The 6,042-nt window shown below is 44.4% G+C and overlaps 1 pseudogene; it reads left to right on the top strand.

Annotated features, from left to right (window-relative positions):
- The window catches only part of LOC106323581, a 109,078-nt pseudogene that overhangs the window by 24,809 nt on the left and 78,227 nt on the right, over nt 1-6,042 (top strand).

Genomic DNA, 6,042 nt, shown 5'->3' with positions numbered 1-6,042 from the left:
AATTCAGCCCCGTCGCGCTTGTGGGAGCAGCGTCGGGACCTTGGTCATCAGGCTCGGAATCACTCCTTGTTTCTCCGCCCAAAGCAGGACTAGGATGCACAAACCTCAGCGCCTTTCGAACTCTCGTCGGCGTAAAGGAAGTCCAGAAAAAAGGACCGTTCCTGAGCAGATCCCTCACCGCAATAATGTCCTCAGGAAACAGAGCGAGAGGATTGATGAAGGGACGATCGTTCGGTAACCTCCGGAACAACGGGATACAACTCTCCTCAACGGACGCGGCGTCTACACGAACGAAGAAGAAAAACTTCTTCCACGAGTTGAAGTTAGAAGTAAACCCCTTTACCACTGACATGAAGTTCCGAGGAAGCAGCCTGTACGTGTCCGTATCCTTGATGATGTGTAACCGAAGAAGTGCTTCGAAGTGATTGACGGTGAGGGAGAGACAATGCTCAGGATCAGGACTCCAATGAGGTGCTGGATGCCAAGAGGATTCAGTTGGCTTATCGCCACCCCCAAACGATCCAACACACGGACGATAATTTCGGGTATCGGGAACCACAAACGACAGCGCAACTGTGCACTACGAATGCTTCGTAACAAGTAAAGTAGCCCTCCGGGGGACTACTAGCGCGTTCTCCTTGACGAGGAACCCTGAACTCCACCGCATCCGAAATATGGTAGAACGACCGCATGACCTCGAGGAATTCACTAGTACTCCTACTTGGTGCACCTTCCTCAACCGGGCGATGGTTCATGACCGGGAATGATTTCTCTTTGGGAGGCGTGATCGAACCATAACATGCCACCCACCATGCCTCGTTCTCGGCTGGGTCACATCGGACCCTTTCTTCGAACTCCTCTTCTTACTCGACATTTCGTGTTTTTCTTTTCTATCAAGAAGGAAATGATAGAGAGAAAGAGAAAGAAGAAATAATTTTTCAAGAAACCTCTCTATGAGAATGAGTAAGTGTAAAGATTTAGAAGAAACTACCTCCCTTCTTATAGGCATGAGAAATTACTATTTACTTACGGATTTTCGGACACGAACTTCGCCCAAATACACCAATCTCATCCAAAATCGCCATACAGCACGATGGGATCTCACTAGAAATCCACGATCCTAACGAACTGGGGGGCTAACTGTTGGGGTCGAAAATGGTTACGACGAAGTTAACGTCCAAATCCCAGAAGAAAAAAACGAAAAACCTTCTTTGACAAATACTTTTTCAAAATAGATTCTTCCTTACGAGACATCGGACATGAGCTCGAAAAGGGTAGCTACGCAGCGACCGAACGCGTGTTTCGCTCGGTCGCTACGTAGCGACCGAGCTCTTCCGAAACGTCGATACGACATTAGTCCATGCATTCTCGTCTACCCTTCGATGCTATCTCCAAAAGACCGTAGCGAACCCATTACATGTGTCCCGCCATTCTAAGTCATTGATCAAACTTTACGGTAAAAACCACGGAAAGTTCACTCTTTATCGAAAGAAGCCATAATAAACGCTTCGAGTCAGAAGACGGCACAAAGGAACCTAAAACATGACTCGAGGCCCAACCTATGATTTCTTAACCAACAGCCCGTAAGCCGCATGACGGTTTACGCTTGGTTCGCGAGGAAAGATAAATGTCAAGTTTCCGCGGATAAATACAAAATTTTGAAGATAATTATGAATATCGGAAAAAATGGAATATCTCCATTTTTATGCTATGGCGGCTTAAGGGCAGAAGAGGAAAAACGTAAACTGACCTAGGAGCCAGTATATAAGGAGTCCTAGGCGAGAGGCATGAGAAAGGAGGAAAATCTACAGGAATCATTCAGAAACGCCTGGGAAAGATTCAAGAGCTACCAACTTGAATGCCCCCACCATGGCTATTCAGAGCCGCAACTCATTAATACCTGTTACAGAGGTATTAACCTTCATTACCAGATCATGCTCGACACAGCCAGTGAAGGGAACTTCAGTACCAGAAACCCTGAGGAAGCAAAGCGTTTGATCAAAAATATAGCTACGGGTAGATCCTACGAAATGAGGGACGTAGAGTTAGGAAGAAAAGCTGACCCAGTTGATGAGTCACCTTTACTCGAAATCAAAGAACATCCAGACTCGCCCCATCCCGCTCTTGAGGGACACAACCAATTTGGGATTTACCAAATTGATGATGACACCCTATCTGAACTAGAGCAGCAAATAGATTTCGTAGACAGCCATACTTTGGAAAATAATTACCCTAACTTTACCCAAAATTACGTGAACTAGGGCAGCAAATAGATTTCGTAGATAGCCATACCTTGAAAAATAATTATCCTAACCCCGATAGCTTTACCCAAAATTACGATGCTACTGTTGGATCACGCCAGGGCAGAGCAAAATCTAGGCTAAACCAAGCTTTCACGAGAAATCGCAAGTTGGCCACTGACCTGAACGGAAAGATAGACATATTCTTCAATCAGCTGATGAGAAAGTTCGACACTTTAGGTGTACAAACTAAGAGACTGGACAGTCAGGTCGTGGAAAATGCAACCGCCATCAAAAGAGAGACATGACGTCTCCCTGGTTGGACTGACGCGAACCCAAAACGTCAAGTTAATGCCGTGTTATTGAGAAGCGGAAAATGCCTCATCCCAAGAGCAATAGAAATCAACAACACAGAGAAACGTGATGTAGTTGAGGAAACCGGTGAAAGTAGGTCACACCCTATAAACCTCGATGATCCCTGTACCGAGTCAGAAATACCTCGAGAAAGAGGGAAGCCCAACACTGAGGAAGAGGCCATCGAACTCGAGGAAGAAGAAGGAGAAATAGAAGAGGATGCCGAAATCGATCGACAAGAAAGAACAAGTGTCGATCGACAAACCACGGTGAATATCGATCGACACTCTGGAGACAATGTCGATCGACTCCAAACTCCTGCTGAACCGGCAATTGAAAGAGTGTATAGGACTCTACCACCCTTCCCTCCTAACAAGACTCAGACTTAGCGAGAGCTAGACAAAGCGATCTGCAAGAAAGCATTCGATAAGATCATGTTGGAAATGCCATTGAGTGATGCAATAAAAGTATCGCCTTCAATAAAAAAATACGTAAAGGATATGGTATCCAACAGCTTTCCAGCCACTGAGCGCAGCGTCATGATGGTTTCTGAGGAAGTAAGTGCAATAATCCAAGGAAAGACCCCGATCAAGAGACCTGTTCCGGGCAGTTTTGTTTTGGATTGCAATATACGAAACAAAAAATTTCCTCGATCCCTTTGTGGCCTAGGTTCCAGCGTGAACCTCATGCCACATTCTTTCACAATATCCCTAGGATACGACAAGTTCAAACCTACCAAAATAACTTTGGTTCTAGCTGATAGATCCGTTAGATTACCTGAGGGAGTGCTTGACGACGTGCCAATAAGGATTGATGGCTGTCACGTCCCAACGGATTTCGTAGTACTGAAATACCAAAATGAACCAAAGGACCCCCTTATTTTGGGTAGACCATTCCCAGCCACTGCTGGTGCGATAATCGATGTCAAGGAGGGCAGGATATGTCTAAACATTGGAAACATTCCAATGAATTTCGACATGGACAACCTGATGAGATGACCCTTGATCGATAAACAGACATCCTACGTGGACAATATCAGTGAATTGGCCGAAGGATCTTTCATAAACTCATGCTCAGACGATCCTTTGGAAAAAGTACTCATAACTAATGAAGAGGAATCTTTCAGTGTCGATAGTAGAGCTCAAGAATACACGCGATTAATGGACGTGAGCATGGAAACAGCAAGCGTTGATGACATAGAGGATGACGCTTCGGAAATCAACGTCGATAGATACTTACTAAAATCTGCCGATCGACAACCATCCTTCTCGAAGGAATGGGATCCCGAAAAAGCACCGAAGATTGAGTTAAAACAGCTGCCCGCTGGACTCAAATATGCCTTTCTCTATAAAGATTCATATCCAGTAATCGTGAACACCAAACTCACAAACGGAGGACTTGCATTGTTATTAAATAAACTACGCAAATACGAGAAGGCCATCTGGTACTCTCTCAAAGACATTCCTGGTATTTCTCCAGATCTGTGCATGCACCGGATTCACCTGGAAGACGATTCGAAATCGTCAGTAGAACACCAAAGGCGACTAAATCTGAACTTGAAAGAGGTTGTTAAAAAGAAATAATCAAACTTCTAGATGCCGGAGTCATTTACCCGATTTCAGATAGTAATTGGGTTAGCCCCGTGCATGTTGTACCAAAAAAGGGCGGAATCACTGTGGTGAAGAATGACAAAGACGAACTCATTCCCACGCGAACCGTCACTGGATTTCGAATGTGTATCGATTATAGAAAGCTAAACGCTGCTACTAGAAAAGATCACTTTCCTTTACCTTTCATTGATCAAATGTTGGAAAGATTGGCCAATCACCAATACTATTGTTTTCTTGACGGATACTCTGGATTTTTTCAAATCCCTATACATCCTGGCGATCAAGAAAATACGACCTTTACATGCCCTTACGGAACATTCGCATACTGCAGAATGCCATTTGGTCTTTGTAATGCTCCTGCCACTTTCCAACGATGCATGATGTCGATCTTTACTAATATGATAGAAGACTTCATGGAAGTCTTCATGGAAGATTTCTCAGTATATGGATCCAGTTTCAACAACTATCTCGATAACCTATGCAAAGTTTTGGCAAGATGCGAAGAAAAGAATCTCGTTCTGAATTGGGAAAAATGCCACTTGTTGGTTAACGATGGAATCGTCCTAGGACACGAAGTGTCTGCTGCTGGAATAGAAGTAGATCGAGCGAAGATTGAGGTAATGACTGGCCTGCCGGCCCCCACAAACGTAAAGGATGTGAGGCGTTTTCTCGGGCATGCCGGATTTTACAGGAGATTCATACAAGATTTTAGCAAAATCGCTAGACCTCTCACCTCCCTCCTCTGTAAAGAAGTTAAATTCGACTTCTCACCAGAATGCGTAAAGTATTTCCAGGAAATAAAGAAAGCCTTGATAACTGCCCCCATCGTACACGCACCAGACTGGAATCTTCCTTTCGAAATCATGTGCGATGCGAGCGATTTCGCTGTAGGAGCAGTTCTAGACCAGAGGAAAGACAAAAAGCTACATGCAGTTGATTATGCCAGTCGAACTCTCGACGAAGCACAAAGAAATTACGCAACAACAGAAAAAGAACTGCTAGCCATGGTTTATGCGTTCGAAAAATTCCGTCAATACCTGGTCGGTTGGCGAGTCATCGTCCACACCGACCATGCTGCAATTAAATACTTAATGCAAAAGAAGACGCAAAACCGCGACTCCTGCGATGGATCCTTCTACTTCAAGAATTCGACATCGAGATAAAAGATAAAACAAGAGTAGAAAACGGAGTTGCAGACCATCTTTCCTGGAAAAGGATAGAAAACGACGTCCCTATCGATGATTTCTTACCGAATTAAAATGTTTACCAAACGGAGTCATTCATCGGGAATGTAAGTCTCACTTCCGAGGACCTGTCGATCGACGATGACGATCCATGACGATCCAATGTCGATCGATTACGACAGTTCCAGGTCGATCGACAACAACGATTGTATGTCGATCGATACTACAGATATTCTGAACAAAGAGACTAATCCCAAAACCCTCACCTTCGGTATAAAGGTTAACGTCGCGCACAATAAGCTATGGTCTGACCATGATTCCCCCGTGGATGAAAATCTGGATCAAGGAGTGCATGTAGTCGGACAAGGTTCAAAGGACAGACCTTGGTACGCTGATATAGTAAACTATTTAACTGCCGACATAGAACCCGAAGAGTTGAGAGGGTACACGAGTAAGAAATTTCTAAGAGAAGTTAGGATATATCACTGGGACGAACCATATCTCTACAAACACTGCTCTGACGGGATGTATAGACGTTGCATCGCCGATACTAAAATACACGATATACTATTCCATGCCATGGGTCCGATTATGGTGGGCACTTTGCAACCTTTAAAACGGTATCAAAAATTCTTCAAGCAGGATTCTGGTGGC

Source organism: Brassica oleracea, chromosome C2, assembly GCF_000695525.1.
Source record: "Brassica oleracea var. oleracea cultivar TO1000 chromosome C2, BOL, whole genome shotgun sequence".
Taxonomy (NCBI): domain Eukaryota; kingdom Viridiplantae; phylum Streptophyta; class Magnoliopsida; order Brassicales; family Brassicaceae; genus Brassica; species Brassica oleracea.
The sequence above is the reverse complement of the archived record's forward strand: the minus strand, read 5'-3'. Positions and strand labels throughout refer to the sequence as shown.